Here is a 13,255-nt window from a genome sequence, read left to right on the forward strand (position 1 = left end):
TTCCAAGTCCAGACTACTGGGCCTGCTCCTGACTGCATGCTGCAGAAGTTTGGCTAAGTATCTCCATCTCTTCAAAGTACTGGATCACTTTTATATAAATGGATCATGATAAGGGTAGACAGTGGGAATAAATCAGTGAGGGAAAGGAAAAAAAAAAGGCAACCAGCCATTCCACAGCAAAGGTGTCTAGGCTTTTCACATTTCTCAGAATGGAGGAATAAAATTTGCATACTTTCTGCCACCAGAGTGAACCAGTATATTCATTCTGTAGTTTTCCTGAGAAGGTTGAAGTCTTAGTGTTGTAAGAGCAGATAAATAAATACAGTAAAGCCTGTTACAACACTTATGACAATCTTGCTGATTAATTGTACAAGCTTACAGTAAATATTCTGGCAGTTTCATCCTCAAACTTCTGCTTTTATCTAAAACATTGTACAGTGCAGCCAGACTACTGACTGGTTATAAGTGTACAGGAACTTGCACAGAATTCATTGCCATATATTTACGAATCTGGAAATGCTTAAAACCAGGTTACAAGCTAAATTGTGATGCTACCAGTAAAGGAACTGTTCAATACGTCTCTTTTGAACTTTGTTTTGTTTGTTATGCAGTTATCCTCGCAGGATTCAGTTCCATGCTGCAGTTAAACACGGGACACTTCCACAGTGATTTCTTAGTGCTTTCCCTGTAACTGAAACCCCTGAAGTTTGATGTTTGGAATATGCTTTTCTGCAGATTACCAGTGAAGAAACGAGCCGCTGTGAATAGCAGGGCAATGACTAATCTTGCACTCCGCATTGCTTAAGCTGTCAGCACATGTTGTAGCTTGCACTCAAGAAGCTGGCGTGGCTTCTTCTATCACAAATGTTGCTTTTTGGACACCATTTGCTTCCTTTCTAGTGAGTGCATTTCTGTTAAAAGATGAAAATGAATCCTTTTTCTGTGTGTGCATTTTTAGAGGTATAGCTGAAGTCTAGAATTGCTTCCAATTTGAAAGGAAACCCCTCCAGCTTTGTTTTTCAGTCCAGCTGCCACTAGTAACAAGGTAGGAAAAAAATGCATCCCTTAGAAACTATGTTTCAGAACAGCCCTCTAAGTATCTTTACTCCTTAGCCAGTAAACACCTTAACTTCTCTTTTTCTCACATAGACTAATCCTAGCAAATCCGTCTCACTGCTTTCTGTGTTAAAATGAGATTAAGGTTTTAGATGTAAATGCAGGGCAGTAAGAGGACTACAGAAAGATCTGGTTTTGTGAGGATTTAAAACCAGTGTGTTTCCTCTGCTCAATTTGTAAGTTACCCAGTGTAGTTGAACTCTAATAGGATTTCACTTTTTTTTTTTTTTTTTTTTTTTTTTTTTTTCCCCTTCAAGTGCAAGTTTATCAGATTTTGGCTTTTTCTGAAGGTTTTGGTTTGTTCTTCAGTACAAGTTAAAACAAGTCCCCAAGAAGTATAGCAAACAGGTTCTGGAGCCTGCATTTGCCTGTTGTGTGTGTAATTCCCCTGCTTGGCCTTCCAGTCCAGCACCTTGGGTTTTGATAAATGAATATCGCAGGATTTATTTTCTATGAGCTCTAAAAGCAAATTGCCCTGCCAATAGGAAAAGAAAGCGCTACTAGGGATTGTACAGCAATTTCCTCTTAGCTTCTAAGAGGAAAAGGAGAGGACTCTACCTCATCACAAACTCTTTCCAACTGAATGCCTATTCACAGGTTAAGATTAAGGATATTGCGCCTGGGATTGACCTTGCCAGTTGTTGAGGAAAGACTTTTGCTTGCATTTCTTTGTGAAAGACTCATTTCAGCGTTGTAGCTGGTTAGTCAGTTGTGATGAAGGTCATGGTTGGTGTCTGTTAATACCTGTCCTGGTGTGCTCGGATGTGAGTTTTTTTCAGTCTTTTCCCACTTCACCTTAACTGTGAAAGCTAATAAGGGATTCATTCCTAAGCACCACCCCAGTGCCTGTGTGAGCACAGCAGCTGGGTACGCCTCCTGTCTCCCCGTGCCTTCCAAGTCTGCAGCGGACTGTGTCCCTGCCAGCATCCTGTGTAAGTATCCGTATCCCGGAGAAGCGGAGTCGCAGCTGGGAGTGCCTGGGAGGAGGCCGGTTTGCACAGCAGGCGTGCCCCGGAGCGCCGGAGCAGCCAAGGGTCCTTCCTGGGTATGCTTATCTTCACACGGGCAGAAGTCCATCTCGCCGGGAGCAGAGAAGGGAGAGGTAATGCCATACTCTCCAGAGCTATGATTTCAGCACCTCTTTTACTTATTCATTAGAGACTAATTACAGTCTGCTTCTTGCAGAGTTGCAGTCCCATGAACTACAACCGTTCTCTATGTTCTATCCCTTTTCAGATTCTCTAAAACATGGTGAACAATAAATGGTTTTCCACAACAGAGGGACTACTGATCATATCTGCCCCAAGCAATTCTTCCAAATGGAAAAACCCATCCAGGCGTATTCTCAGCATCTCACTGTAGTATGCTTACTGCTCATTTCTGGGTAATATTTTAATCCTACCTAATTGAAAGTATCTTTGGAATAGCAGGAAGCAGACTTTTGCTTTAGTTAGCAAACTTCCTACTCTGTCCTGCAAATTTTTCTGACATGAGGAAGAACTTTCCCATGTGAGTGACTGAGTGTACTGCAACACATTGCCCAGAGAAGTTGTGGAGTCTCCCTCCCTGGAGATATTCAAGAACTGTCTGGACACAATCCTGTGCCGTGTGCTCTGGGATGACCCTGCTTGAGCAAGGAGCTTGGACCAGATGATCCACTGTGGTCCCTTCCAACCTGACCCATTCTGTGATTTTACTTGCCCTTCACCAAGATGTCTCTTGGTGACCCCTAGCAGCTCTCCTTTAGTACCATCATGTGGGGGTCTCTCTCAAATACGTGTGTGTGTGTGTGTATGTATAATTTTTTTTAATTAATATTGTCTGCTTTCTCTTCTGTTTCTCAGTCATTTTCAGAGGCTATTTTGGACTGAAAGGAACTGAAAGCTGCAGCTGCACCAGGTGGAGAAGTTTGGACCAAGAAAACCCTCTAAGAATCACACAGAAGCAAAACTCTTTTTGGGTCTTGTGTCAGGGTATATGTGCACTCTTCAAAGGACTTCAAGTTTCCAAGAGCATTGCTGCACAACCTTTGAAAGGCTTTCAGGATCATTGTTTAAAGGTGCTGCAGGACCTCGTGTGCTTTCCATGTTTTCCTTCATGGTAGTTGTTTTCTTCTTCAAACTGGATGCAGCACAGCACATCTGCCACAGCTGGCAAGCAGAACAGCACCAGCTAATTCACATCTAACTATTGCCACCCACAGAACATTTATCCTCACCTGAGTACTACAAACAGGCCTGCAGAACAATATCATGTTGTAATAAACAGGTAATAGAGTCCAAAATTAATATTAGTCACCCAGTTCAAGATTTTAATATATGTAATTTTCATAATTGGCAACCTGTTGAATAGAATTTAATGTACCTGAATTACCAAGTGATGAGAAAAGTGGAGAAATAAAAACAAGAGTAGATTGAGACCAGTAATTGGTGGTTCTTGGCATGCTCTTTTTTATAAAAAAACCCCAACATTAATTTTCAGAAAACAGTCCTGTGATGCTTGTTAGACTAATCATTGCTTTTCTTTTTGACTTTGACTGTCAGTTGACTATTACCAGTATGTTTATAGTTAAATCCCCTTCTTGCCCAAAATGACAGTAAGAATGCCCAAAAGTTATCAGTTTTTTGTTTTTGTTTTTGTTTTTTCAAAGAAAAAGGATTGATGGGAGCCAGTCCTATGTATGGGCAGAATTAAATTTCAAGAACAGAATTTCTTGTGTGTAAATTTAAGCACATTTACAAAATGCAGATACCAGTCTCAGGATTTTTAAAAAATATGTAGTGGATTGCTCTGGATTTAATCCTTAAATGTTGTGGTGCAAAAAAAGGAGAAAAGAGATGTTTCAAAAAGCCCAATGAACTTCAGTTGTAATAATCTGTATCAAGCTAAAAATATGGACGTAGGGAAAAATAGCTAGCCAAGAAAATATTTTCTGAAGCTGATTTTGTATCTGACTCTGGGTAGGCTGCTTCTGCTCTGGACTTTACATAAGACTGCTATAGACTTTTTTGGCTATAGCAAAAGCCATATGGTCTGGCTACCAAAATTAGATTCTGCTTAGCTTACAGCCTACAGAGGCTCTGGCAGCCGAGCTGCCGACCTTTGAGAGGAGGAAGGAAAGGACTTTCCTTTGCATCACTCAGTCACAGCCCACAAAACATCTCTGCATTTGCATGTGCTGCTTGCAGTTGAGGCGCTGTCACATCTCAGCTCATCTGCTGCCACCCAGGACCTGGCTGTGAATTAAAACTGCCTTGTCTTACCATTTTAACATGTGTCCTTGTCCAAACTGTTCTATTGCCTTGTTTTTCTGCATTTTTGCAGCAGGAGAACATTGTCACATGAAATGATAGCACCTTGTGCATGGATCTTTCAGGCAAAGGAGCAGCTGTGGTAGCTAAACATTGAGAATCTGATCTTCTTCACAGCCTCTGATACTGCGAGGATGGAGCTCTTCAAATGAAGCACTGCTGCAAATTCCAACAAAACTCTTAAAAAAGCATTGCCCTAATGAACAACTGTAGGAAACTACTACAGACCAGAGAGACTTCAGGGCTACCTGGCGGAGGCCTACCTGCAACCTGTGATTTCTTTCTCAGTCTAGATTTTTTATAGACACTAATTTAGCAACATTTAGCTAAGAGGCTTTTTGGTTCTGACTCTGTGGTAATGTAAAAATGTATCACTTTATAAAGCCGGTGGGATATACAGTTGGACAAAAAGTGCACATTATTAAGATGAGCAATCCATTGGTTTGGGATTTTTCAATTCAACATAGGTTTGTTCTGCATGAAAATCACAACTGTCTCTTCTGCAATAGGACTTCGACACAAGAACATTCACGGTGCTCAGAGATGAATAGTGACCTGACCCCGCTGTGCTGACAGAAGCCCGAGCTGAACCTACAGCTGTCCCACAAAGCAGCTTTTGCACGTGCTGCGTGAGCCAGCAGAGAGCAGAGCTGCCGTGGTGGCACAAAGCTTTGCTGTGGGAGCCGCGACCCCTCTGGAACTGCTCTGGCCACGCGCTGCCGGCGGGAGTGATGCCTCAGCAGTGCCCAGCAAATACAGCTGTGGGTAGGAGGTTTTGAGTCAAAAGGAGGCACGCTCTTTACACAGGGTGTAATTAAGCTGTAAATCTCATTGCCACAGAAATTTGTGGATGCCAGACTTTTACATATGCCTGAAAGGCAGAGAAATTCAAGAGGAAAAGAGCTGCCGGGGAGAATTAATCACAGAGCTACCAGGAAATCCTTGAGCAGAGGCTCACTGGAGGCTGGGAGTGGAGGGGGGAAGTAGTTCTCTCGAGTTTGCTTTCACTTAACACTTTTTGCTGGGCATTTGCTATTAGCAAGAGGCTCTTCATTCTTTAAGTATTACTGACAACATCCATCAAGAGCTGGCTTCAGTCCTCTGCTCTGCCACGTGCTTTCTGTGCAACCTGGTTTTCCTTCCTTCAGGGGAAAACAGAAATTGGAGCATTTTCTAACCTCACAAAGGGCTGAAAACTGCTTACATTAGGCTTGGGAAGTGCTTAGAAATGCAGGGTAGGGTGTGGGCTGGTGTCTGGTGTTGCTGTGGAGCTGCACCCTGTTGACAGACTCAAACTCATGGTGACCAGACAGCCATGGGCCCACGGTGGGTGCCTGTGGCAGTGATGGTGGTGGGGCTGCTCCAGACCCTGGTTTTCCATGTCACCAAGTTTATGGCAGAGGTAACCCCTGGGCTTCAGGCCCACCACCAGTTTGGAAGCTGCAGGGAGTGGTGTGGGCTTGAAGCAAATGAATAATACCTGTGTAATCCATAAAAGCAATCTAATATTAAGTTTGCCATTCTAGAGGACTAATGATAACTGGACAATATCTAAACAACATAACAAAACCAGACATAGCTAATAAATAAATAAATAAATAAATAAATAAATAAATAAATAAATAAATAAAACCAGTTTTCCTTAGTGCCTTATTCAGCCGACTAGGAATTTCACTTATATCAATTCTCCTTTCTTAGACAAGTTACTGGCCTTAACTTACCACAAAAATCACAGCTGCACTTTCATCCTCCTTTCTTCTAACTCTACTCCCTGTCAGAGATGTCCTTCTTTGGGGCACTGCTTCCATGGCTCTGCGTTGCCACTGCCGTAGCTCTCCCAGCTGGAGAGCAGCAGCAATTAAACAACACTGCACAAAATAATTCATAGAGAGACCATCTCCTGGAATGGAAGCAGGGCTCTGCACAAAGGTCTGTCAAAATTTCAGTTGTGAAACAGAGATGGAAGTGGTTGTTCCCCCAGGCTGATGGGCAACCCATGTCTCTGACCACAGCTGAGCTTCTCACTAACAACCCTGTGACAAATGCCTGTGATAACCATGGTCTCTGATGACGACTTTTATCTACCCTGCAGATGCCATAACTGGAAAGGGAGATGAAGGAGAGTCAGGTTTTGGTCCTACTTTCGAAGGTATGTTTCCCCAGCTGACTATGCAAATGAATTTCCACAAAAATCAAGTTGTTGATCTGATCTTATTCACACAATTGCCTGGTAACTGCTTTTCAGCTCCCTAAAGCAAAAAGGTTTGGTTTTCAGTCAGAATTAGAATCTGCTTGTATTAACAAGATCAGACTGCTTTAGTGAGAACATTATTTGACCTGTAACCTTGTCTGTGTCCTCTTATGTCCCCTGCCTGAGGCTCAGCTCCACCAGCCCCTTGTCCTTGCCTGAATTAGGGCTGATGGTCACCCACTGCCTACTTCAAATTTCAGATACTCACCTTTGTGAACAGGACCCTAGAAATGCAGAAGTGGATTAGCTACAGATCTCCAGGCACACCTACCGCCTGTTTAAATGTGTTTAAAGTAATAGAAGTAAGTCAGCTTTAACTCTAGATTTCCTGGACCTCAGGCAGCTTCTCAGGCTTGGGCAAGCATTAGGTATCGCTGCCAGCAGCCTCAATTCTGCGGGTGAAAGGGGAGTTCTGAATCTCATATAAAACCCTGAAAGTCAAGAAATTACAAACATGACCTAAGTTTAACAGAAAATGTTCCCTCGTACTGGCATACAGTAATAAAATGTAAATAAAAAAGAACATTCTAGCTTTCAATATTTAAGAAAAACAACCCATATAATTGACGTAGGCATTTGAGATTTTCTGTTTAGATTAAATGTTACCCATTAAGACACTTTATGACAGATACAGCACTTTTGAAAATTATTTATGTTCCCTTATATTAAAGCTTTTCCACTGGCAATGTTGCAAACCATTTGAGCAGGCTGGGCAGCAACCAACACTGAGATCAGAAATGCAAAGTGCACCTGAAAAGTTTCTTTCCCAAGATGCTGAAGAGTCTGCCTGTGAGGAGAAGATGCTCTCACCTCAAGGTCCCAGGTTGGATGGAGCAAAATGTAGTAGTACTGGCAAGCAGGAAAGCTGCTGGAAGTGGAATCCTGGTGTGTGGGATTTGAGGCACTGAATGCTATGAGCTTCCTGGAGTGGAAAGAAAAAGGCAAAAGTCACTTCTTTGATGCTGGAGCTTCTGGAACAGCAGCAAGCCCAGGCTCCTGGGGCACACATATCTCTGAGAGAACATAAGCTGGTACTGGAAAAACCAAGACTGGCTATTAAATTTCCAAGGTGGTCGTCAGCAAGGACTTAAAATTTTGTGAATCCTCTTTTCCAGCAATGTTATCCAATGTATTTGTGCTAGAGCCCATCTTGCACCTTTTGCACCTTCTGTTTGGGTAGAAATTGTCATGACCTGTAGATTTACTTGATTTACATATCAGGTAGAAACAAGTTTGCATGTACTCTGCACACAGGGGAGCTATGGCAGCTTGTATGCAGTGTTTGACTCCAGCTCCATCATCCTCCTCCAGGCAGAGCTTGTGCTTTCCTTGTGCTACTTAGGAAAGAAGCTGCCACATCATGTGGGAAGAGGACAATATACCAAAAACTACTTCAGTAATTTTAAGGTGGATTTAATTTGGACTCGGTCAGCCTTGAATGTGTCCCTGCAAGAGTTTTTGCACCCATATTGCACATACTACATGTGTTGATGCATTAGAGGAGGAGATTGCTACTTCTTGCTCTCCCCCTCTTTAATTAAAAGTTGCTTTCCACCCTTGAGAAAACTGTTCCCCTTGGGTGTGCCTTTCTATTGTAAGGCTTAGATTGCTTTCCCGATACTTTCCGGCAAAACTACTTTACCCTGAGGGCAGAGGACAAATAACTTCGATATCTGAAAAGGGTGAGAGATGCCTCTGTCAGCCAGTAGTGTTCTGGAAGACTCTGTGCTTGGCACGTGTCTGGGCACTGCAACCAGCACCTGCTGGAATTAATAGGACACAACCTCATTTTCCTGTAATGAGATGAGAAACTGAGGCAATTACACAGAATCGCTTGTGCTGGAGCATCGTGTCAAAGGACAAAGCATCCCACTCCAAAATTAGTCCGCTGAAGTAATTTTGCAAGGCAGCAGTCAGGGAGTAATAGATCAGTTAAAATTTACCATTTTTAGAATCAGTTTCTGAGAGAGGCTCTCAAACAAGGTAACAAGAATGAAAAAAAGTCAGAGAAAAATAAAATCTAAATATCTCTTCACTTTCCTTAAAGCTTGTTGAGAGCTTGCTGGGGGTCTTGACTGCTCAATGTGATCAGATCAGATGGTGACGGAGGATGACAGGATCAGTGGACCCTCTGCTCCCCACCCCAAAGCCAGGCTCCTCTCCACAGAAAAGGAGTCAAGTCCTTGCCATAATCCCCCAAACCCAAGCACACCCAATGCTTGCTTCTCCCCAGTCATCACTCTTTGACAGTTGTTATAAATGAGAGGACCAAATCCGATAAATCAAAATTTGGAATTTTATTGAGAGACAAAATAACAGTCTCGGACAGCCACAATTAAAAGGACAGCGTCGAGCCCGGGGTCGGCGCAGGGTGAACAACGATAACACACTCTGCCAGTCTGTTATCCCCAAGTTCACATCTGGGGTTTGCAGCAGCCTCTTTTTATACACTGGATCGCGGAGAGAGGCCTGAGATGATGTAAGTCCTCCATCCGAGGCAGCTTCATTAAGTATGCAAGTTTCAGTTCTAAGAGTCTGAATGGATCAGCGGAGGAGGACAATGCTGTCGATGGTCGGTTCCAGGTGTGGTGTAGACATGCTAATTTTGGCCGGAGACCATCTAGATACAGATCTGAAACCATCATCGGGTTCTCCGGGCTATCATCTCTGTGTTCCGTTGCCCTTTGTTTCCTTTCAGCGATTCCTGGCAGTGACAGTCTTTTGTCCTCCTTTCTGGTAATTCCAATCAAGCTCTCTCCGTGTCCCTCCCAAACCTTTTCGGGCTAGGGATATTTTGTATTCTGTTGAATCCCCCTTCTTCCCAAGTTAACCCACAAAATGCTAAAACAAAACCTAACTTCTAACATGCTACTTTATACCGGACTTATAATTATACATTCAGTATTACAATTTATATTCTATTAACATGAAGTAACTTCAGAGCAGATGTTACATTCCTTTTAACGCTTTGTAGCCAAAGCATGTTTGTGTCTCTCTCCTGGTAGCTAATGCATGTTTGTGTCTCCCTCCTGGTAATTCTTAATCATGTTATGTCTCGTGCTTCCCCCTCCCTTGTCCTTTCAAGCGACAGAAATTCCTGCACTTTTACTGAGCTGCTTTCCTCTGAGTTAACTCATAGTTTATTGGATTAAAACAAAACTTATATTTATTGGGATGATATTACATTTTTATCTATTAACAAGAATTAACTTTAGGACATATATCACAACAGTCATTTCTTCTCTCTCTCACAAGTCCTTTCCCAGCCAGCGCGGAGGATCCTCTTCACCTCCTCAAAGCTCTCACTCCCATTTCCTGCCTCCTCTCCTCACCCGAGAAAAAATCTTCTGCTCTGGGAGCACCCTGGCTTCCCCAATTCAGTATGTGCTCTCCATTTATTTGGCTCTGTCATTTTATTTAGAGAAAGAAGTACCCTGCTCACCCCCCTGTGCAAGTTGCCAAGGGCTGGGAGCAGCCGGGTATCCCACCTCAGCCAGCCGTGTCCCGCGCTCGCAGCCCTGCCTGTGCTCACAGGAGCCTTGTCCTCTGCCACGGGCAGCAGCATGAGGGGAGGCAGGGCTGTGCTTGGAGCATCCTCCCTGCCTCCTGCCTTCCTCACCCCGACAGTGGGAATAATCACAGGCAGCCACAGGGAACTGCCAGGATAAGTATCGAGCTACTCTGGCGGGAGTCATTACAGACCAACAACAGGGATCCAGGGTGCTTTTTTATGGGTACATTTTCATTTGCTTCTTTACTGGGTAAAAGATGGATTTAAACCAGACTTTGCTGGCACAAGACTCAGTGAAACTGTTGAGGGAAAAGAAAAAGATAAGTGCAAAAGAAGGAAAGGGAGCTTGAGGGAGCTGGTAAAAGGGATTTGCACAGTGAATAGCAGCAAAGGGAGCACCACAACTGCAGCCCTTCATCCCCCAACTCTTTCCCTGGATGAAAGCTTCTCCATCCATCACAAAGGAAGAGGAATCCTTGGGATGGCCAACAAGAGTCACCGTAGGAACAGCTTGCAGTTCCACATCACCTTTGAGTCAGCTGCCCACCTGGACTAGAAACATGTTACTCAAGCTAGAAAACCCTGCGGTAAAACTAAGGAAGCTGCCAGGGCATCTCCAGGACCACAGGTTACAAACTCCTGACTGCAGAGCTCAGTGTCAGCCAAAGGTGGACCCTGACAGACAGAGAGGCATTTCACAAAACCTCCAGGCTCTGCTCTGCCCTCACAAGCTGAAGAACATTATTTTAGCAAATGCATACTAGAAGTTTGTTGTCAGTAGGTTAACATATAGGACTAGCCTGTTAAAATTTTTAGATTTTCAGGAATGTAATAAACAGGAATATTGCTTTGAGCAGTTTGCTTGATGGAAGAGAACAAAATATTTAAGTATTACCTCAGAGAAAAAATTCACAGCGTAGTTTCCACGTTACCACACCACACAGAAAGACGGCATCTTTAACGGTAGCAAAAAAGCGTAACTTTCAAACCTACAGAGAACAACCCAAAAGCTGGATATATTTATAACCAGCAACATTCACTTCAAGTTGCTGCCTTGCAACTGGCTCTGTGCAATCTGAAAGGCGTAAGATCCATGATCTTACAGCCAGGCCCTCCTAAATCTGAATGGGAGTTTAATTCTGAGGCGGCAAAAAGAAGACACTGTGGCCACAGCCAAAGACAACTAGGTACTTCCTGGGCCCTTCTCTGTTCAGATTTTCTGATGTTCCCACGTGGACAAGGGATGCCTGCAGCATCCTCCTTGCTTGGTACCACCCTTCTGGATGGGGTGGGATGGGATGGAATATGGTACAAAGTTTATGGAGCTCTGCTGGCTTCCATTGCAGTGCTGGCGCCTGCAGGAGGCACAGCTTGTCCTCCCACAGCGTGGGAGAAGAATAGGCAAAAATCATAGAGATCACAAATGTTAGACTGTTTTCAGGATTCAGACTAGTGCTGTGAAGGAAGGAAGTGAAGGGTATTTCACAGAGAGTCACTTCCAACACTGTCGCTTCTCACAGTGTCTCCTGACTTCATCTCAGAAGTCCTGGCCATTTGTAGCTGGGGCACATGGAACAACATGTGCATTTCTTTAAATAAATGTAGCTGCATAAATACCATAGTATTTTCACCTCTCCTAAAATGCCAACTTAAGGCTACTTAATCAAGAACTGACAGCATTCATTGCGAAGACAAACTTTCTAAAGAGCATAGTGAGTGCAGCCTGTCAGTAGGAAACAGGTGCCTGGGTTTTTAGTGGCCCCACACTGAGGCTGCAGAGCTTGGCTCTGGATGAAGGTGGATCCCATGTGCACTCTTCCTTCCTATAGGCAAGTGATCAAGGACATGGAGATGCTCCATGCACTGGAGGTTGTACCTACATATAACCAAAGGCCTGCAGTAGCCTGCAAGCTCATTAACTTGGGACCTTCAGTTCATGATTCCCAGATGGTTTTCCTGTCTGCTGTAAGGAAGAGCACTTTCTCCCACTCAGCTTTTTACAGACTATGATGACTTTCACTTACAGCAAAAATAAAACCATGACATCTTGGATATGTGAATGGCTTGGAAAGGTTGTGTTTTTTTTTTTTTTTTTTCCTTAAAAGGAAATGTTTACAAGGTGTTAAAAAGCACTTTTACAGGAGAAGAGAAAAGGACCTGTGAACATATCTCAGTGCACCTACAATTTATGGGAAATAGTATTAATATGATTATATAGTTACAAGCACTGATATGGTAAAATGACATCTCAGACAAAAAAGAAGAAAAAATATGTTTCTGAGACTGTGGCCTCAGTGAAGGTCAAACATTTGATCCTGCACTGACTACTATAAACTAAAAGTAATGTCCTTGAAGTCAAGTTGGGCTGCCTGAAGCTAAAACCAGGAAATGCTAGAGCAGGCAGAAGATTTAAGTAATTACTTATAACAGATGGTCTCAATTAAAAAAAAAAAAAAAAGTGACTACTGCCACTAAAACAGAGAAAAATATTGTTTATAAAGTTATTGCAATACAGTGGAGGTTATGTGTGAATGTAAATGTACAATCCAGAAAGACTGCCAGTGTCAGTGATTTCTTACATGCCAGATCTCTCTGACATCTCTGGGGCATGGATGGCTCCAGGTGAGCATTAAAAGAAGAGGAGGTGTATGTAAGATCAAAATGCGGGCTGGAAAGAGAGGCCATAACCAAGCGCACTGGAGGTTCAAAGAAAAGAGCATTCATTTGTGGAGCTCGGATGCAGACAGAAGGCTAACCCAGCCCTGCTGTGCCAGGGCAACCTGGACACCACCAGAGTGCAGCTCTCCCACCCCTGTTCCCAGCTCTGCCAAGAGTCTTCTCCTGAGTGACCTTTGCTCCTGGGCTCACCATACGAGCCACTAACCCTCACAGAACAGCGCCGGGGTAAGATGGGGAAGGCTGAATTAGGGAAGTATTTGGAGAGACCTGATTTTGTCCAAGCTTAAGTCCATGGATTTCATTAAAAGTAATGACCTTAAGTTTATTTGCCAAATGGGAACAAATTTAACAAATCAGCAAATGTTTAACTGAATGCCTGAAGAGGGC

The sequence above is a fragment of the Hirundo rustica genome, chromosome 3, assembly GCF_015227805.2.
Source record: "Hirundo rustica isolate bHirRus1 chromosome 3, bHirRus1.pri.v3, whole genome shotgun sequence".
NCBI lineage: Eukaryota > Metazoa > Chordata > Aves > Passeriformes > Hirundinidae > Hirundo > Hirundo rustica.